General features: G+C 34.7%; 1 pseudogene; it reads left to right on the top strand.

Annotated features, from left to right (window-relative positions):
• The first annotated feature begins 4,929 nt into the window (after positions 1-4,929).
• LOC118895874 lies at positions 4,930-13,651 on the top strand (annotated as a pseudogene).
• Positions 13,652-23,090: the final 9,439 nt, after the last annotated feature.

The following is a 23,090-nucleotide window of genomic DNA, read 5'->3' on the forward strand; positions in this document are numbered from 1 at the left end:
CCATCACCTCTATCTTTATCCCAAGCATACTGGGTATAAAAAAAGAAAACTAAAAATATTTGTCTGAGAACAAACAAACAAATAAACAAACAAAAATACAGTTGACCACCCCATGAGGCTATAGGTAATATATATATATAGGAAATAGAAATCTCTGTATATGGCGTTAGGGTCCTTCAGAGAACCAGAACAAATAGGAGATATTTATATATGAAAGAGAGAGAGAGAGAGAGAGAGAATTGAAGGAATTGGCTCATGCAGTTATGGAGGCTGGTGGGTCTGAGGTCTTTGGGCCAGGCTGAAGCCTAAAGACCCAGGGAAGAGCTGATGCTGCAGTTTGAGTCTGAAGGCTGTCTGGACAAAGAATTCCTTCTTCCTTGGGGAATTTCATCTTTACTAAGGCCATCAGTTCATTGAATGTGGCTCACCCAGGTTATGGTGATAATCTGCTTTACTCAAAGTCTACGGATTTAAATGTTAATCACATCTACAAACTACTTTCACAGCTATATTTAGACTGTTGTTTACCAAATAACTGGGTACAATAGCCTAGCCACGTTGACATATAAAATTAACCATTATACATAGAAAGGTAATGAGTGAAGCAGATAAAATTTAGAGGCTAGGATTTGAGTTAAACCTTTGCAACAAAATCTGCAATATTGTAAATATCTCTATAGATGGGTAATCACAAATATAAAAATAATAATTCTGGTCTGAAAAACCTGGAAAAACAGATGAAGGTGAAAACAAAACTGTAGTATTGAGAAGTGTAATCTAGAAGGTGAAAAAATACACATTCAAGGTGAGTCTACAAAGTACAATCCAAAATATGTGATGAAATTTAACAGTAAGAGAGCAAACAAAAAAAACTGAGATAAATCTGTTTAGAATTCTAATAAATTAGACAACCTTAAAAGAGCTATCCAAAAAAAAAATTAAAAAAAAAAAAGAGCTATCCAATGAGTATATATTTATCCTCAAGGAGATAAAGAATACAATTAATTGAAAAATACAAGCAATTATGAAAAAAATCCCTCCTATCTCAATTGTCATAAGCAAGCAGCAATGAAGAGCAACAAAGTAAAAATACTAGAAATACAGCTATCATAACCAAGCTATCTCTTCTTGTAAAAGAAGAGACAGATAGATCAATGAAACAGAATAAGGAGTCCAGACATAAACTCACACAAATATAGCCAACTGATCTTTAACAAATAAGCAAAAGCAATATGACAAATTTTGCTAGATAACTGGATATCTGCATGCAAATAAATAAAAAAAGAATCTAGACAGAACTTAAACCCTTCAAGAAGATTAACTCAAAATGGATTGTAGGCCTAAATGTAAAATGCAAAACTGTGAAACTCTTAAAAGATGATATAGGAGAAAATATAGATAACTTTGGATTTGCAATGACTTTTTAGTTACAACACCAAAAGTATAATCCATGAAGAATTGATTAGGTGGACTTCATTAAAATTAAAAACTTCTGTTCTGCAAAAATACAGTCAAGAGAATGGGAAAATAAACCACAGACTAGAAGAAAATATTTGCAAACCACAGTCGACAAAGAACACATCCAAAATATTCAAAGAACACTTAACACTCAACAGTAAGAAAACATGCAAATTAATTAAAAATGGGGCAAATATCTTAACAGACACCTCACCAAAGAAGATATACTGGTGGCAAATAAGCATATGAAAATAGGCACCACATTATATGTCATTAGGGAATTTGAAATCCAAACAACGATGAAATACCACTACATACTTATTAAAATGATCAAAATTCCAAACACTGACAATACCAAATGCTGGTGAGAATGTGGACCAGCAGGAACTTTCATTCATTGCTGGTGAGAATGCAAAAATGGTACAGCCACTTTGGTAGACAATTCGGCAGTTTCTTACAAAACTAAATATTCTCTTACCATACAATCCAGCAATCATGCTTCTTGGGTTGAAAACTTATGTTCACACAAAAACCCACACACAGATGTTTATAGCAGCTTTATTCATAATTTCAAAAACCTGGAAGCAAACAAAGATGTCTTTCCAAAGGTGAATGCATAAATAAATTTCAGTGCATCCAGAAATGGAATATTATTCAGTCAGTACTGAAAAAATGGGCTATCAAGCCATGAAAAGACATGGAAGAATCATGAATGCATACTGCTAATTGAAAGTAACCAATCTGAAAAGAGTGCATACTTTATGTTTCCAGCTGTATGACATCCTGGAAAAGGCAAAACTATGGAGATAATCAAAAAAGCAGTGGTCACCAGGCATTAGTGGGGAGGGATGAATAGGTGAGGCACAGAGGATTTTTAGGGCCGTTAAACTACTTTGTATGATAATATAATGGTGGTTACATGTCACTATACATTTGTCCAAACCCATAGAATGTGCAATGTCAAAAGTTAACTCTGATGTAAACTATGGACCCTAGATGATAATGATATATTAATGTAGGTCCATGGATTGTAACAAATGTACCACTTTGGGGAAGGAGTTATAACTTCCTCTCAATTTTGCTTTGACCTAAAGCTCCCCTAAAAATAAAGTCCATCTGAAAAATCCTGGAAATAAAAAGAAGCCTTTGAAATAAATATGTCACACTACAGAAAAAATTTAAATCAATGAATATAAAATTGATGAATTGGAAGACATTAATGAGAAGTCACACAAAACAAAATTTGTACGATTCTAAAAATATGAAAAATGCTCTCAATAGACATAGAAGCTAGATCAGATGGCTCCTATATATGCCTATAATGAATTCCAGAACAGAAAAATGTTTAAGTAATATTCTATGAGGTAAAAGCTGATATTTTATCAGAAGAAGAAATGTAAACTGTCAAGATTACTCAGATTGAATGTGAATTCTGAGTCCTGAACAATCAAATTCAATTCATTCACATGTTATGGTAAAAACGAATAAATCAAAGATGATGAGAAAATAAAAAAGGAAGTCAGTAAAGGACAAAGGTAAAAGAATAGCATGATACATAAAAATACAAAATAAAGTAGTAGAAATAAATCTTCACTTTAGTGGTAGAATAAACAAATGTGGATTGACCACACAACCTCAAAAATTATAACACTGTCAAGAAGGATAAATTTTAGAAGAAAGTGACAAAATTTTTTCCAGTCATTGTACCATATTACAGATTAGGTTTGTGCAAATCCTATGGTTTTACTCCTTAAATTAAGCCACGACATTTAACTATTTCGATACTTAAGTTTTAGCAGAATTTGGAACAGAAAAATTGAGTACCTTTACACATTAATTCAGTTCTATTAATTACTAACACAGTTACCAATTTTTCTTCCATAAAAGTGAACAGAATATGTTGATTATAATCAGAGATATTGGTGTCTGACTGGGTTTGAATCCCTTTTCTCTCATTCACACACTGTAAGTTAAGGAACACTGCTTGACTTTTATGTTCTTAGGTTTCTTTTAAAATAATGGTACCCGCCTCATAGGGTCATTATTAGTGTGCAGATAGGTTAAGTTATGCAAAGTGCTTAAACAATGGCTGGAATGTGGTAGGCTTTCTGCATTTGCTCTTATTATCCTCCAAGTTACACTTCCTTAGAGAAAATACTACTACGTCTTTGGAAACTTAACCTGTCATTAGCCAAATGGGAAAGCATATTTGCCAATAAAGTCATCTTTCTTTTGTTTTTTTTCTTAATATATCAGCATGTTAGAGTGACAAGTCAAAACAATGAGACAGAAATTACGATTTGGGGGGGAAAAAGCCGTATTTTTTTTTTTTTCTATTTGACACAATGTAAATAGGTAGAAGAGAGCCCACAGAAAAATCTCTGTAGGTCTGTCCTTTGTCATTCACCCACATTTTTCTTTTTTAATAGAAAACTCAATAGAGCTAGAAAAACACCATGATACTTAAGCATTCTTTTCTTTAAACATTTTTTTTTTTAAAGTAAAGCACACTGATATGTGTTCATGCTTTGGAGAGAAAAACTTTGGAGGCTGCCTTCTGGACAAGGACACAGCTCTCCAGATGGGGTACCCTTCCTGCCCACCACACTTTTCCTTCTTAACTTTATGACACTGCTCTTGCCCTGATTGTTTTCCCATTCAGTCAGATTTTTGTTTCATATTTTTAACTCTTTATTGTCCATTGCCCATTTTTATATACCTATGTTGTGTGTTTGGAATTGGGGTTTCATTATTTTGGAAGTGCTGGTATCTATGTCATGACTTTCTCAGCCAGCTCTCCCTCAGAAGTGCCACCTATTATATATTAATATATATAATTTATTATATATATAATATAATATAATAATACAATATAATATAATATATACAACTTATATTAAATAATATATAGTATATAATATATATGATAATATAATTACATTATATTAATATATATTATATATTATAATATGTTATTGTACATATAATTATATATGACATATATTGCATAACATAATATATATTATGTTATAGTAATGTATTACATTATATTATAATTAATATATTATATTATAACATAATATAACATAATATATATAATATATATAACATAATATAACATAACATATTATATTATAATATAATATATTATGTTATAATATATAATGTATATTTATATTATAAATATATTATATATTAAATATATATTTTCCTTAAACTAATGATAAAATTGTTAAAAATATAAATAAATGTGTATATATATGTATATATATATACATATATATATATATATATATAAAACTGTTGAAGAAATTATCTGATCATGTTATATAAAAAGTTTGAAGATAGTTAGAACTGTAAGTATTGCCTAGTAGCTCTATCCCTGCTCTTGGGAAAGTTATTTACCATCTCTGGATTTTTTTTTCCTTAGCTGCAAAATGTGTGTGATTTAATATTTTTAAGACTATAAACATGGTTGACGTAAGCTGTCACAAGGTAGATACTTAGTATTTTTTTCTCATTTTTCCAGCCTGAATAAATTTAAATTTCTATGGAAAGTTGAGAAAATATAGGTACTGTGCAAAAGTAAGTTATTAACTAACACATGTATAGTCTTTTACCTTTTCTTTCCTACTGCTATTACTCTTGTTTAGACACCATTCTTTTCTGCCTGGACTATTATAATAGACTTCAAATTCCGATGTTCACAATGGCCTTCCAATATCACGTTTCTCCCATCTGTAACTAAACCCCCAAAGACTGCTATTAAGGAATGTTATCTTGAAACATAACTCCAAATAACATACTTCTCAGTGATTTTTCTGGGCTTGCAGGATGTCACAATCTTTTGTCTGTATTCAAGGTCTTCATATCCTGACCACAACTAATTTTTCCATCTTCATTTACAGGTATTTTCTAACATGCACTTAAGATTCACTCTAACATCTCTGCTTCATTCATTGCATTTTCTATGTTTGAAATACCCTTAGTTCCCTACAAAATGAAAGCTTACCTATTGTTCCAGGCTTACTTAAAATACTAAGTCTACTGAAAACTTTTCCCTAAGAACATCTTCAAACACAGCGATAATATGCTTCATTCCATACTCTCATGAGCAGTGGAAACTTTCCTTTTTGCATTAAAGCTATGTTTTTTACATGTATAAGCGTTCTGTCTAGTTCCCACAAATTTGCCATCCAAACCTAAGACTGTTGGCTTCTTAGAACAACAATATTTTACCTTTATTTTTGTTGCATTCAATGTATTGTCTGCCACGTGTGCTTTTTTTTTTTTTTTTTAAACACAGTAAAGCAGGAATGCCTTTTTTATTTGTTTATTTATTTATTTATTTTATTTATGGCTGTGTTGGGTCTTCGTTTCTCTGCGAGGGCTTTCTCTAGTTGTGGCAAGTGGGGGCCACTCTTCATCGCGGTGCGCGGGCCTCTCACTATCGCGGCCTCTCTTTTTGCGGAGCACAGTCTCCAGATGCGCAAGCTCAGCAACTGTGGCTCACGGGCCCAGTTGCTCTGCGGCATGCGGGATCTTCCCAGACCAGGACTCAAACCCGTGTCCCCTGCATTGGCAGGCGGACTCTCAACCACTGCGCCACCAGGGAAGCCCCCACGTGTGCTTTTTTGATGGTAGATCAAACACTCTGCCGTTAAGAGAGTGTATTTTGTTCTTAAATTCCTTGTCTAAATGTATAATGGAAATGCCTTTGCTTTAAGTTTACTTTGTATAATAATCTACAGTGATATATTTAGGTTTTATTCACTGTTTTTGTTACAATTTATATAATCTATATCATAAAGCTCTTAATCCTATAGTGGCAGTAGGAGACTTTTACCCCCAGCCATAGACTTAATTTTGTATGCCTCAGGAAAATCAAATCAGAATGTCAGCACATATGTATAGAAGGTAATATATGTATAGTCAGACAAATACATACATACATATGAAATTTTATGTGAGATGGTTTACAATGAGATGCAATTTTTATCACCTTATAATAAGGTAAATATCTATCTTTGTATATATGGACAAATAGATATTCTGTTTAAAATATGGTTACTCTTATCTAACATAAAATAACAGGACCAGAGGAGCTCTGAGAAGAGTAAATATTACAGTCAACCCAGAGAGATGCTAATTATCCTTTTTTTGTTTTTTGCCTGCCCGTTGAGGCATGAGGGATCTTAGTTCCCTGACCAGGGATCAAACATGCACCCCCTGCAGTGGAAGCACAGAGTCAACCACTGGACCACCAGGGAAGTCCCCGATGCTAATTATCCTTCTAATGAACATGATTGCATGTAACTCTTGGTGACCTCTGAATAAAATTCCTTCTAAGTGAAACTCTCCTCTGTATGCTATTTTTCTAAAAAGTAAAACACCATGGTTGAGCTTTCCCCAAAATTCATACTTAAATTATACTTATGATTCTCAGATGGTATAGAAAACCTGCTGATCTTAACTGTCATAATTTTTCCTTATCCAGTAGAATGTATACGTTGTAAAAAATATCTTTTAGGACTATAGAAAAAAATGCTTCTTTATGTTGGAGATGATCTGACAATTTTGTACAGCACTTCTAAATTCAGAATTTTTCACCCTACACTGAAGAATGTTCCTTAAGAATTTCTTGGCAGTGTACCAATCAGACAACTAAATGTGATTTTAAAAACATGACTTAAGAGATTTTGTTACACAAAAGATTTATTACATAATCTTTGACTTTGGTAATAGAAGGCAGGTCGTTTAGGCAGTAGCAATAAATTTATCCAATTCACTCCCTATTTTTATGCTTGAATTTACACCTTTGAATTCAGGATTCTCCTTATCTTGTTTATTAATTTGAGGCAAGGACTCAAGCCCTTTTAAAACTAGATCAGCAGAAAACTTCTGCTTCTAGCTAAGGCAGAGTAGTGTGCAGCCAAATAATCCTTCCATGAAATGATCTAGAAATCTAGAAAAATTGCAAATTTATTTATTTACTAATTTGAGGGTTTAAATTTTTTTTTAATTTAAAGGCAGCAGAATGCTGCTGAGGTAATAGTGAAAGCCCTACATTCCATAGAGGGGGAGTGAGGAGAGGTGAGCAGATGTAGGGCAGCTACTTCTTTTAGGATATTTCTGCCTCTGTGTGTATGGAAAGAGGCCTGGGTGGTAGGCACAGGGCTTGAGAAGAGGACTGCAGTTGAGAGTCAGAGAAACCAGCAAGTGTTTTGAATGGTTGTGTGACTGAAGACATGAACTCTGGAGATGGGAGTGAGCAAGGTTCTGATAGAAAGGAGGGTCAGAGAACTGAGCATAAATGCAGACAATTTTTCAATCAGGATGTTTTGAAAATTATAAATGATGTAGGTAAGATGTGAAGAAAGTGAGCCAAAACTTTCTGAGAAGTGAAACAAAGTTTTCCCTTGTCTCATTGTGTTGAATAGACAAAGATTATAAAGTTCAGAACCCACTGGGGGACCAACCTCAATGAAAAACTCAGGCTCTCAGCTGGAATCACTGGAGGGACATGCTGAGAAGTGGGTATAAAACACAAATAGACATATTATTAGTGCAACTCTAGCCCACCTCAAACTCAGCAAGTTCATAATTAGATTCAGTTCACCAGTTACTTGCTCTATATTCCTAGCAGAGGAAGGTGTAAACCTTTAATGGAAAATGGCATAATTTAGAACACTTACTACTCAAACCACATCAGATATTTAATAAAATTACTAGGGTTGTCAAAAGATAGAACCAAATGACCAAAACACAAGAGAAAATTCAGTCAGTGGAAGTAAATCCCTACATAATCTAAATATATAATCTACATAATAGGCACAGGTGAGCAAACACTGCCATCTGGACCCGTTGAGACTGCACTCCTGCTCCCTCACCCCGAAGCCTGGTTTCTCCCGCTGCCAGCCATTTTCTCAGCCCAGCAGTTATTGATGTGCTGGGATAGGAGGGCATTCACATACCAGTGGGGAAATGAGGAAAAGTACAGCATGAAAATACCAACTGAAAAGGCACTCACTGGAAGTCAAAATAGTCCACTAGTGGCAGCAATAAAAAAGAAAGTTGATGAACTCTTGGGTGGGGAGGGACAGAGAACATACATTGAGAAGAGCTCTTTGCTTTCTCTCAATTAATGGAAGCTAATTCAATGAAACCAGGAGCAAACTAGATTGATCGTGTATCTATTGCTAGGCAAAGTTTGGGTTGCCCACAGTTTAATTTCTCAGCAATTTCCTGAGAAGTTGTACATAAAGGTCTGCTGTTGAAATGAAGAAAGATGCTGGGAATGGGCTTTCTGATCCTGCTCTGTTGTCAGGTTGGTTTCACCATCCAGGAGCCCACCGTGCCTCTCCCCATTGCTGGGTTTCAATGCGCTTTTCCTTCTCTTGGCTGCTTGAGCAAACAGCCATCACTGTTTCCATTGTGAGCTCTTCTCTGTCTGGATCCAAGCCCAAGTTCAGAGAACATGTGCTTGCGACCAACATGTGGCAGCCTGGGTCCCCATTTGGAGTGACTCTCTACCTTTGCGTTTTTCCCATCAAGACAGTTCCTGCATCTGGAGACTGAAGAGTAGTACTGAACACGCTTAGTTCTAAAAGCTGGGTACTCATCCTGCTAGCTCGCTGGGATGAGGGCCAAAGAATTCACAAAATTCACACCCAAATCCAGAGCAGTCTCTTCATTGGAGGCAATCTTTCCCTTAGCCTGATATTTTCTAGTAAAACAATTTAGTTAGGGTAACTTCTTGTCCTATGTCTTTATTCCATGTTAACTTCTTAAAGGAAAGAGTGAATTTTGTGGTTGGTAAGTGGGGTAGGAAAGATTCTAAGATGGCCCCAAAGATTCCCATCCCCTAGTGTTAATACTCTCCATAATCTCCCTTTTTTGTAGGAAGAACCTATAGATATGGTGGAATGCACTCTCACGATGATGTTGCATTCAGTGGCAGAGGTGAAGGCATTTTGCAGATATAAGTAAAATCTTTCATCAGTTTGACATTGAATTAGCCAAAAGGAAAGTTATTCTGGGTAGGCCTGACCTTACCAGGTGAATCCTTAAAAGACTGTTTAGGCTCTTGTTGAGATCAGGGAGATGATCTATCTGGTCTTGAATAAGCAAGCTCCCATGTGTTCAACAGCAGCAAGAAAATGAGCTCTGTCCACAGTCACATGAACTGGGGAGAGGACCCTGAGCCTCAGCGCAGGCCAACGTGACATTGTGAGGTGTAGCTCCTTGCACCCAGGACCCACAAGAGACGTGCCTGGACTTCTGACCTACTTGTGAGGTAATACATGAGTGTTGGTTTAAGCTGATAAGTCTGTGGTGATGTTTATGCAGTGATAAAAAGTTAATATAGTAAGTTTGGAATAAGTTAGTGATAAAATATTGTAATATTTTATTATCTGGGAGCTGCCTGACCACAAGCTGCATGGGACGATTCTTTTATGGAAATCCTGTAATTTCTCTAGTTGTGGCCCTAACTAGGTTGGTTAATAAACCCAAATCAGGGATAAGTAGTAGCAAGTTCTCTTCACACATATATAAAATCATGCTCTTCACTCAACTTTACTAATAATAAAGGTAAAATTTGGGTATTAATCAATCTAAATCCTGATTCTTTCTCCCATTTGGTTCTGAATTAGTTTGGGGAAAAGAAATACACTTTCTTTGTTGGATGTTTACAAACCCTGAAATCTACAATATTTTCACTTGTCATACAATAATAATGCATTACCAACATTGCACATCATTACTGCTAACCAAGGCAATTGAAAGAGAAATGAAGCAACCAGAAAAATAAAGTGCATCATGGGGAAAATGGCATTTCTCTAAAAAATCTAAAGCAATTTCAATGCTATCATCTAAACAACCAACCCTGAGCTTCATTATTTTCTTCCTGATGTTAAATGGGTTGAAAATATAACTTTTCATTTTTAAATGCACAATTACAAAGATGGTCACAGTAGAAGAAAATCTTTATGAACACCGTGTCCTTGAATGATGTCAGAGTTGTTGTTTGAAACGAATTTGCATAACTGCCAGCCTTGAGTTTCCTAAATGTCTTTGGCAGAAATAGTGTCCCAATTGTTTTCTCCAGAAGCAAGATGACAACGTTCTTAAATAAAATTGTCATTAAATTTCCTTTTGAATTCTGACTGCATGATTGAATAAATATTATCTGCTGAAACTGGCTGTGAAGATAAGTATTTCATGACAGTTAATATATTTCATATGCAAATGTTGTGGCCTCTCTCTATATTGGAAACATGGAAAAAAAAACACTTGCTATCTATTTAATTTAGAATGTAATATCAAATCAGATGCATAGGTTCCTGAAATCAAATAGCTATTTTATTGTATCATTTTATTAAAATGACACATTTTGTACTGAGGACAATTCAGTGACGATATGCTGATTTCCGTTATGTATGAAGTACTACCAGAAAGAAATACATTTCTTAAATATAAATTATTCAAGTAAAATGTGAAGTCTTTACAATATGTATATATGAACTTTTTACATATATATGTATATATATATGTATATATATATATAAGTTTCCAAATTTTCATCTGAATTTCTTCTCACAATTAAATTATCATATATTTTGCCATAAATATCCATGGATTCCTTGTACCATTAGAGAAATATATACTGCTTCTTCTATTCATAAAACATCTCTGTTTAGATTATTCTGTTTTGACCCTCACCTGATTTACTGTGTATATAATTTGCTTAATATCATAATTTATTCTTCAATTTAAAAAAATAAATATCACTTGTTTAAAGATCCATAGGACTTATTTTTCCACAGACTAGAAGTTTTAGGTCTAATAACCATTTTAAATTAAAAGTATGCTGGATGAGAAATACATTAGTATTTGTAATTTAGAAATATGTGAATTATTTCTCATTCCCTGAAAGCTGTTCCATATTTACTAATTCAAAAATACCATACATTCATGTTTTCTTAATATCAATTGCCTTCTTTCCTAGACAGAGAGGCATTGGGTTTTGATGTTATTTGTACAAGTAATGAATAGTCTTTGTAAAAATTCACACTCTTCTTTAAATGTGTAATTTTGTTATTATCACATTTTATGGTCGGCCTACTTTGAGTCCTCCCCAAATTCCCCTTTTGTGTGAGTTGCTAGCCCCCTTCCTAATTAGTGCTGTGATTGTTGCTTTCTTAAAAGTGCACCAATATATCTTCTTTTGTAAAATACAATTGCTTTTTATATTTCTGGAACTAAAAACAGATGATTCTAAAAACACAGCAACACAGAAAAAAAATTTTTGAATTCTTAGAAACACTAAATCTCTGAAAGAAAGAATAAGTAGGAAAATAAAAGGCCAAGGATCCAGAGGTGGGGAAAGACTCAGAATTAAGAGATAGAAAGTGGAAGGAGGGGGTGAAAAAAATGAGGTGTTTGATGCAAGAGAACAGAATGATAACCTTGTGTCCTGTGATAGAAGATAAAGGTGAAAAAGGACCATAAATCTTCGTGAATGTTGAGAAGTATGAAAAAGAAGACATGAAAGTGACAGTGAACAAAATGACCCCATTGTATTTGGAAAGAAAAAAGCATTTTCTGCAAAATTGTAGACAAGAAAGTTAAATCACATGGAGACTGAACAAATATTTAATCTATTATCTCAAATTTGGTCTCAATTATGTTTATTCCTATGGAAAATAAACCAATGTTTTAATACTTATTTTTCTGTTCTGTAAAAAACCAAAAGGATAAGTTTTGTGATTTTCTAATAAATTACATACTTATTTCTGTATCACTCTATTATCAGATAGTCACAATAAATATTAAATGGAAAGTTGAAAAATTAGAAGGAGAAATTTGGGGACTGTAGTTTTAAGTTATATAAAACAGTCTAGCGCTTTACCCCAGTGTAGATTCCTGTATCAGTCAGGGTTCCCCAGAGAAACAGAACTAATAATTATCCAACGTGTGTGTGTGTTGTTGGGGAGGAATATATTTTCCTCCACCCTTCTAGGCTCTTCTGGCTGCTCTAAGAATTAGATTAACATGAGGCAGATTAACAGAAAATCGAACAATGGAGAGACCCGGGAAAACTAACTCACCACGATGGTTGAAATTCTCACTTTAAACACCGTCTTCAGCTAAAGACAAAAGCTTCTGTTGCGGGAGGTGGTTGGGACTTCCAAGGGGAGGAAGGCAATTCCTGGAAGATGGAGAAGCAAATGTTTGGTAAACAACTGTTTGCTGGGCCACATGGAGACAATGAGACACAGAGTGGACTTTGATCTCTAGGCCCTGTTCCCCCACCACTCCTAGCCCATGTTTTGCAGACATCTCCGGTGACTGTTTTATTCCAGGAACAGTACCATAAATCTAAAGGCAGGCAGTTAAGGGGGAGATAACAAGAAAGACCTCCGGAGTCATGTTTTTTTAAAATAACCAGCCTAGATTAATCCTCTTGCCAAAGAGACACAACTAGGGGTGGCAAATTTTGCTGTCCTAAAGTCCCACGTTTGAAACGTCTCCAAGTCTCAGAGTTCAGAAGGTGAGTCGGCAGATTGTTCCATCCCACTGAACCAGTCTCTTAGTCTTGACAGTAGTTGTTCCTGCCCGTCTGCAGGAAGTTCAGGCAAGACCCCATGGAGGTGTTTGTGGACGACGAGACCAAGCTCACACTGCTTGGGCTGCAGCAGTACTGTGTCAGACTTCTTGCAGAAGAACTGCAAGCTCTTTGACCTCGTGGACGTGCTGGAGTTTAACCAGGTGGTGATATTTGTGAAGTCGGTGCAATGCTGCATAGCCTTAGCCCAGCTCCTCGTGGAGCAGAACTTCCCAGCCATTGCCATCCACAGGGCCACGGCCCAGGAGGAGCAACTGTCACGTTATCAAGCAGTTCAAGGACTTCCAGTGGTGGATCCTGGTGGCCACCAATCTGTGTGGCTGAGGAATGGACATTGAGCGTGTCAACACTGTCTTCAATTATGACATGCCCGAGGACTCGGACACCTACCTCCACCACATGGCCCATGCGGGTCACTTTGGAACCAAAGACCTGGCCATTACTTTCGTGTCTGATGAGCATGATGCCAACATGCTCAATGATGTCCAGGACAGGTTTGAAATGAATGTGGCAGAGCTTCCAGAAGAAATAAACATCTCCACATACATTGAGCAGAGCCGGTAACCACGTGCCCTGATGTCCCGGAGCCACCCTGCTTCCCGTGTGTTGCTTCAAGTCCTCTTCCTAGGTGACAGTGGGTCTTTCTTTTTACTGTTTAAAAGCTGTAGATTTGTGTAAGAATAAATTTTTATTATGGAAAAATTCAGTTCAGAAGGTGGTGATGGAGATATGCTCTCAAGGTAAGGCCTGTGTGGTGCTAGAAGCCAGGTATTTATTATTTATTTATTTTTATTAATTTTTTAATAGACCTTTATTGGAATATAATTGCCTCACAATACCGTGCCAGTTTCTGTTGCACAACAAAGCGAATCAACTATATGCATACACACGTCCCCATATCCCCTCCCTCTTGAGCCTCCCTCCCCTCCTCCTTATCCCACCCCACTAGCTCATCGCAAAGCCCCGAGCAGATCTCCCTGTGGTATGTTGCTGCTTCCCACCAGCCAACTATTTTACATTCGGTAGGGTATGTACGTCGATGCTACTCTCACTTTGCCCCAGCTTCGCCCTCCCACCCCATGTCCTCAAGTCCATTCTCTATGTCTACCTCTTTATTCCTGCCCTGAAACTAGGTTCATCAGTACTTCTTTTTTTTTTTTTTTTAGATTCCATATATATACTTTAGCATACGGTATTTATTTTTCTCTTTCTGACTTACTTCACTCTGTATGACAGACTCTAGCTCCATCCACCTCACTACAAATAACTCAATTTTGTTTCTTTTTATGGCTGAGTAATATTCCAATGTATATATGTGTCACATCTTCTTTATCCATTCATCTGTTGATAATAAGAGGCATCTCTATGGAGACTAAAGAAAAACAAAGGTTAATGATTGGAGCAATGTATAAACCAGTGTCTAAGCCCAGGAGGCAGCCAGATGAGAAGATTTCTAGATGTCAAGACTAAAGCATCTTCAGATCAAGTGAGGGGAGACAGCGACAATCTGACAGATTTTCCTGGTTTGTAGTTGAATGTCTCTGATGATGTCATCAGGTGTTCAGGTAAACTACTGAGTGACCCACACAGCAACAGGCATGAAGATTGTATCTAGACATGAGCTATTGTGATGATCTCTGTTAAATTTGTATCAAGTTGTTCAGCTTCAGTTTGCTGGGCTCCAGGAAAAGCACAACTTTAGCTCTCAGTGACTCCAAATAACAAGTAAAAGAAAAATTGGAAATGTTAGTTTGGAGAGTTGTAGCCAAATTCTGAGGAAACTAGGAGAATTTGTGATCCAATCCAGTAATCAGGTGGAAAAGCAAAACCTCTAAGATGATTAAGGAATAGAATTTAATATCCGCTATTGAAACATAATTTTTTTCTAAATTTACCCCCATTTTTTTTTAATCAAAGATAGCCAAAATAGGCTAATTTGTTTACAGAAAATGTCTAGTTTCAATAAACTTGGTCTGATTACTTGCATAGTCCAGCAAGAATAGCAATTGACCATAAAGGCTCTTTTAAATTTGCTTTGCTGGAACTTTTCATAAGGAATCTCTAGGCTGAAATTTTAAATACCTCTCAAGGCCAGGAGGCCAAGAAGCCAAGGGTTTGCCATCAGACTTGCCTGTAATACCTATAGATTTGGGTGAATTTCTCTCTTCTCGAGGTCCCAAAAATATCCTGAGGTTCCTGCACCTGCCAGAAAGTGATCTTCCTTACTCACCTCATATGGGTGCTGGGAATCAGGTAGGCAAAGTACCTGCCTGTTTTCCAAAAGGCTTTATGGCTACATAGAATCAAACTAAGTTCCTTAAAGCTGTCTGGCTATATCTGATTCTGTTCACATTCTCAAATATGGCATTATAGTCAAAACCTTGGTAATATAATGTTTCCAAATGTGTCCTGTCACAATGAGAGCAGATTTTTAGTGAACATATGTAACTAACAATATTGTCAGCAACATAAGACTATTCATTAAGAGCTTTCAAATTCTGGAGGGATCAAGTAGGGACAATGTTTCAATTCTGCTTACCAAGATATACTTTATGAAATTGTTGTCGATCACAGTTATCTTGTTTTCCTTATATCTGGAAAACAAAGATTAAAAAGCTAGTAAAATTTCAGGAAAAGTTATAACAATTATAATCATATTCATTAGGTCATTCAGTGCCATGTAATTAATTCTTGTTGAACTTGTTTTTTTTTCTTAGCAGTTTCGTGAAGTTATCAGGTTTTCCATTAGAATTCTCTAATTTTTTACCGAGTTCAGTGTTATGATCTGAAAGTTATCAGAAACCTATAATTGTCAAGAAGTCCTTGCTACGAATTTTCTTGACAATAAAGATTTTTTGCAAAAGCATCAAAGTAAAATGATAACTGTCTACAAATTTCAAAAGACATAATGGCATACAGATCTGAGTACAATACAATTAATTTAAAAAATTGTCATTTCTGTGACATATAACATTTTAAGATAACTAGAATTAAGACTGTTAACATTTTACCAAGACATATCAGATTTTAGGAATGTCATATAATTTTTAGAACACATATTAATAACATTCCTGTACACAAAATAACCTACAAAGGTTTAATATTGCTTATTTGACAATGCTTCCCATGTAATTTAATATGTTAAATAAGCTTTATTAGTTTAGTATAACTCTGAGGTTGTTGACAAAAAATTAATCGATTGATCTAAGAAAGAAATGGAAAATTTTATTCAAGCCAATTGAGGATTATAACCCAAGGATAGCATCTCAGAAAGCTCCAAGAACTGTTCTGCCCATTAAGTCAAGGCACATTTATATAACATTTTTGACACCGAAGGCTATACATTAAATGACATATTGTTGACTGTTTACGTATTCCAGATCTAAGTGTCATCATGGCCTCTTACAAGATCAAGAAAAAATGTTATTTTTTAAGAAGTTGTCTTGTTGATGCTGGGAGAATGTTGCTCTTTATGGTTGAGCATGTATTTCTGCTGATGGGAGGTTTGGTCAATGCATAATGCAGATGTACAATGCACAGTAAAGGGGAGAGAGGAGACCAAAGGGCAGAGAAATATGTTTTATGTTTAAATTCTTTTTCTTGCCATAAAATGTGCCTTTTATTTCACACTTGTCATCCCTACCTCAAAATCATCACACAAGTCACAAGCTAACATCTGACTTTAGCTGCTCCTCCACTGTACACATCATCAACTGTCATGAGTATAGTTCCAAAAAAATAAGAACTCACAGGAAAATAAGATACATCTTTTGTATGCCACAGCTGGAAGAGAAAGAGAAGGTAGATCAGATGAGGCAGAAGTAACATATGTGATAAACGATAATTTAAAATAAGCATATTCATTACTCACAAAGAGGTAAGGGAAGATATTGGAGCAGTAAAAATGCACATGAAGTCATAAAAGCCAAAGAGAAACTACTATTAATAAAAAGCAATAATTAAGATAAAGAACTCAACAGATGGGCTGAGTTCTAGAATGAAAACCAGAGAAGGATGGATTGTTGACCTGCAAGATTAGGCAAAATAAATTTCTCAGAAGGTTCTAGGAAGAGAAGAAGAAATTTTAAAAGTAAAAGAGATATGGAAGTTGGAAGTATAATTGCCAGTACGTATACCATAGATTTTAAAGAAATAAAGAGTAACCCAAATGTCCATTGACAGATGAATGGATAAAGAAGATGTGGTACATATGCACAATTAAATATTACTCAGCCATACAAAAATAATGAAGTAGTACCATTTGCAGCAACATGGATGGACCTAGAGATTATCATACTAAGTGAAGTAAGTCAAACAGAGAAAGACAAATATAATATGATATTGCTTATATGTGGAACCTAAAAAAAAAAGATAAATGAACTTATTTACAAAACAGAAGTAGACTCACAGACATAGAAAACAAACTTATGGTTACCAAAGAGGATAGCAGGGGTGGGAGGAGAGATAAATTAAGAGTTTGAGATTAACATGTACAGACTATGATACATAAAATAGTCCAACAGCAAGGACCTACTGTATAGCACAGGAAATTATATTCAAAACATTGTAATAAACTATAATGGAAAAAAACCTGAATGAATATACATATAACTGAATCACTTTGCTGTACACCTGAAACTAACACATTGTAAATCAACTATATTTCAATAAAAAATTAAGAAAACAAGAAACAAAGAGTGGTAAGGTAATTTTGTTTTAGAAATAATCACTGAGAAATTTCTCAGAATAAGAGAATGATCCTGGTATTATAAAATGCCAAGCAGAATTCCCCACCCTAAACTAGTATTCATGAAATTTTAAATCATAAAAGAAAAATAGAACATCCTAAAGGTGCTAGGGGAGAAAGTAAATTAGCTAGTAAAGAATCAATTTGACATTATAAATTATACTTGGTCAAAAAGAGAATGGAGGGCTTCCCTGGTGGCGCAGTGGTTGAGAATCTGCCTGCCAATGCAGGGGACACGGGTTCGAGCCCTGGTCTGGGAAGATCCCACATGCCGCGGAGCAACTGGGCCCGTGAGCCACAACTACTGAGCCTGCGCGTCTGGAGCCTGTGCTCCGCAACAAGAGAGGCCGCGATAGTGAGAGGCCCGCGCACCGCGATGAAGAGTGGCCCCCGCTTGCCGTAAGTAGAGAAAGCCCTCGCACAGAAACAAAGACCCAACACAGCCATAAATAAAAAAATAAAATAAATAAATAAATTCTTCAAAAAAAAAAAAAAGAATGGATATAAAAAATGAAACTGCTAAATTCAAATTTTCTTTCCAATTAAGTGAAAGAGAATAACAAGGCTTCAGAAAGCTTACCACATACAGACCCAATTTGAACTCCTGCAAGAAAGAAATACATCAAGGGGGATACTATATGATAGTAGAAGTTATGCTAGATAAGTACGTTTGAAACAGTTTAATTGTCTTAATAAGCAAACACACACACACACACACACACACACACACACACACACACCAAACAAGCAAAAAACACCAAGGGGCCAGAAGAGAGAAGAAGAAAGGTATTTCTTTATTAATAATCTAGAATAAAATGTCTAGAAAATTACAACATGGTAGAGGGCTGGAAGTAGGGTTGGGGAGATCACAGAATGGTGCATTGTGAGTTAGTTTTCTCACACAAGGTTACTTATAGTCTTATAAAATTCATAAGAAAAATAAATATGTGTTTGCATAAACACTAGAGTGGATTTCAGGGATGAGCTCTAGGAGAATAAAACTAGTAAGTACACATTGTGAAGCAGAAATATACATTTGAACTATTCAGAAAAAGAAAACAAATTATGAAGTAGAGTTGATATAGCACAAAGTTAAATGGTAAGTAAGCCTATATTAAGCATTAATGAGAATAAATTTAAATGACTTAAAGATAAATATTATTACATCAAAACTAAGAATTTTGTTCAGAGGTAATCTACAATAAAGAAAGGACTTCATAACATTAAGAAAATACAAATAAAAAATAATATGTGTAATGCTAAAAATTATAAAGAATTAATATTCAGAAAATTCAAGAGATTTTTGTAAACAAACAAAAATACAACACCAATAGAAAAAAAGGAGCAAAATTATGAATAACCAATTACTAGAAGGGAAATTCTGTTATGAGCATTAGTAACCAGCATATTTTGTTAACCTATCAGATTGATAAAAAATCAGAATATTTGACAATACCAAATGTTAGTGAATAATCAAGAAAATAAAATTTTTTCTGTATAGTTTGCCCAAATCCTGACTCTTACCACTTCATTTCCTGTTGTCATTTTATGATTGACTTAGGTGCTCTTTATGTTTTAAGGAAATCAGACTCATCCATAATATGTGTTGAAGTAATTTTACACCATTTTGTCACTTTTTTTTTTTCTCTGTAATATGGGCCATACATAAGGATCTTTTACCTCATGTACCTAATTTAAGTCTTCTCTGTTTGGGTTTTTTGTTGTTTTTGTTTTTTAATGTCTTATTCACAGAAAAGCTTTCATTATTATGATTTCTAAAAAATACTCTACTTTTTCTATATTCACAGAAACGTAGTAACTTGTGTTAGCTTTAGTCCTGGCTCCATTATTTGAGTTTAGTTTTTCTGGCTATCTAACAGGCTTATTTTTGCATGCAAACTTGTAGTTAATTTGTCTCATTAAATTTTGATATTGGAATTAATGTCAGATTTACAGATTCATTAGATAATTTTTTAACTCTTTGGTCCAAGAGTTTTCTAACCATTCTTTATTTTTTAAATATTTATTTATTTATTTGTCTGTGCCAGGTCTTGGTTGTGGCATGTGGAATCTTTTAGTTGAGGCATGCGAGATCTTAGTTGCAGCATGTGGGATTTAGTTCCCTGACCAGGGATCGAACCCTGGCCCCCTGCATTGGGAGCGAGGAGTCTTAGCCCCTGGACCACAGGGAAAGTCCCCTAACCTTTCTTTACAGTTAAGTATTATTTTAATTTACTACATTCAGTACAATAACATTTTTCTTACCCAAATGTATTGACAAGTATCTCCCTTACAATATTGAATAACAGTAGTAATAGTGGAGAATTTGGTCTTGTTTATTATTTCAATGAGAATGTTAGTAGTTTTTAAGTTGATGGTTTCAATTGAGGAAAATGTCATATACTCTTATTTCATTAAAAGTTTTTTTTTTTTATTCAGGAATAAATTTTAAATTTTATCTCATAGTTTTCTAAAAACTGAACAGATTATATAATTTTTCTCTTGTTCTAGTCATGTAAGGAACTCTAATAAATGATTTCTTAATATTGAAACATTGAGTTGCTGGAAAACATCTTCATGGTATCACATGTAATTCTTTTTAAAGCATGGCTATTTAGGCTTACTTATATGTTCTCTAAGGATTTTACTAGTATTATTAAGTGTGATTAATGTATTTTTTCTATCTATATGTATGCTATCTTGGTTGGATTTAGGTATAAATGTTATAAAGTCTACATAAAAAGAATTCAGAAGATTTTGTACATGTTCTATGCTTTGGTACAATCTGAACAGCATTAGCCTTATATGTTTCTTAAACTTTATATGAAATTTTCTCTGAAAAACCACGTGGACCGAATGTTTTAGTGGAAACAAAGATAACTCATTATTTTTATCTCTTATTTCTTAGTGATAACTGGTATTCTTAGATTTATCTCCTTTCTGCCCTCAACTCTGAAAATGTATGTCTTTTGAAAATTACCTAGTTTTGTCAAAAACTACAACCATAATTTTTTTCCATTGTAAATTGTATGCAACACTTTTGCATTTATAGAGGATTTTGAAGCACCTCCCCCTTCTTAGTAATCTGAGGTTAGAGATTTCTCCAATTTTCTTTCAAGTTAAAATTATGTTCCTGTTTTATTTCCCTTGATACTTTATAATGACATCTGTGAGGAAAGGGGGGTAGATAATTCTTCATCATATTAAATCAGAAACAAAAACTGGAAAACTAGTTTTCATTTTAATAGTGTAAAGACTATCTTGCAGGTTTGTATAACCTACAAAGTCAAGCTGTATTTTTCTTTACACTATAGAGTTACTTATTGAATAGAAACAGCAGTTATTCATTTTTGGTAAGATACCATTTTTAGAGGGCAAAATACGACTAGAAAGATCATCAGAAACTTAAAATGCCATGAATTTAATTTTAACATTAGTAATATTTCTAAGGCACTTAAATTTGATCTCAATATGACATGTCATTATTTTTAATAATAGAATTTGGCAAGAAAATTAAAACTTGACAAGGCTTGAATAATTTACAATTAATAAAATCTATGCTTTGAAAATGACTTGCCTTACCCATAGAACTCTTTGCTCAGCACTTTTTAGAATGTTGCCATGACAAAAAAAAATGGCAAGAAACTTGAACTAATGAGTATTTTATACCAAAGTTTGGTGTCTAAAACCAACACAGAGCTTTTTCCCTATCGTCTTCCCTTAAAAAAATCCATCCTCCCACCTCTAGAAGAAATGGGAAGTAGGAGCAAGAGAAGGAAGAGAAGGAAAAAGAGAAAGAGAAGAAACCATTTTTGGTTAAAAATTGTTTACAAAATAAACTGAAAGGAATGATACAATGTCTTCTACAAATAGAGATTATAATTCTTGGACAAATTATTAATTCCTTAGCGTCAAAGACTATGCATGACATCCATTATCAAGTCAAAAATCCTAGTATAATAAAAATAATGAAATAATAGTATCATCACATTTTTGACGAATTCCTATCTAATAGAAAATAATACAAATCGTCCACATAAAGCATACATTAGAACTTTACCTGACCACAAACAGAACATAATAAATTACTGTTGTGTTTATGCTATTTATTATTTAATCCTCATAATGTCTTATAAGGTGTTCCCTTTTAAAAGAAGAAGACTGGAAGCTCATAGAAGTTGATTAATTTGTTCAACATATCATTGATAGTAACTTGAAAAGGCAGATACTAACTTGGCCTCCAGATAATCTTCTTATGACATTGCCAACTATCCTGCATGTGACTGACTATGTATATGTCAGCATACCTTCTTACCCAAATATACTTGGAGTTCTTCTGAATCCAGAAGGATTTCCATCCATAATGACAAAATACCTATTTTCTCTTCTCAGGACTGGAAGCCCTTCCACCACACAGCATGCCTGTGAACAGGCACAACTTTCTACAGAAAAAGGTGGCAATTCATCTACAGGGTAAGCCTAACCCATCCCACTCCCAAATCCACATCTACATGACGAGAATGCACTGCCACCTACCGAAGTGAACTTGATGATGGTATCTCTTATCTAACGTGGGCTAAAGTCTCGAATATATACTGTTTGGTATCCATTTGTTGGGCTCAGAGCAGTCTACCCCAAGATATGCCACAAAGGCATATTGATTATTTTGTATTAAAGTTACTTGAGAAACAGCTGGTGAAATAAATCGATATTAAAAAAATGTTCTGACTCTCCTCTTTCCCCCTGAAAATAGAAAATAAATCTTTCATGTGAAGGTATGCTCCCTTATACCAGGAGGTTAGAAAGCAAGCTTATCATCAGAGTTAGGGACCTCAAGCCTAAGAAACCTGTATAAGCAAACACATCTTTTTCATTAGTCTGCTACCCCAAGCACAAGCTGCTTTGTTTCATTAAATCTTCACAAATAATTGTTGTGTTAATCTAAACCTGGTGTAAAACAACCTGCTGAGGTTACTTCAGGGATCTCACTTTTATGAGGCCTTCTTGCATATGAATTAAATTGTTGTTTTTGTCGCCTGTTAATCTGTCCTGTTTCAGTTTAATTATTAGACCATGCAAAAGAATTTCAGTGGGGAAGGGGGAAATGTCCTCCTCCCCAACACATTCTATGACTAACTAAACTACCTGACCTGTATAGCTATGAACTGTACATTCCCCATACCTCTGGGTCTAAATTGAAACCTGATTGTCTCATGAGGACATTACTTTCCCTGAATCTTTTTTATGCTTTTATCT

This window comes from Balaenoptera musculus, chromosome 5 (genome assembly GCF_009873245.2).
Source record: "Balaenoptera musculus isolate JJ_BM4_2016_0621 chromosome 5, mBalMus1.pri.v3, whole genome shotgun sequence".
Taxonomy (NCBI): domain Eukaryota; kingdom Metazoa; phylum Chordata; class Mammalia; order Artiodactyla; family Balaenopteridae; genus Balaenoptera; species Balaenoptera musculus.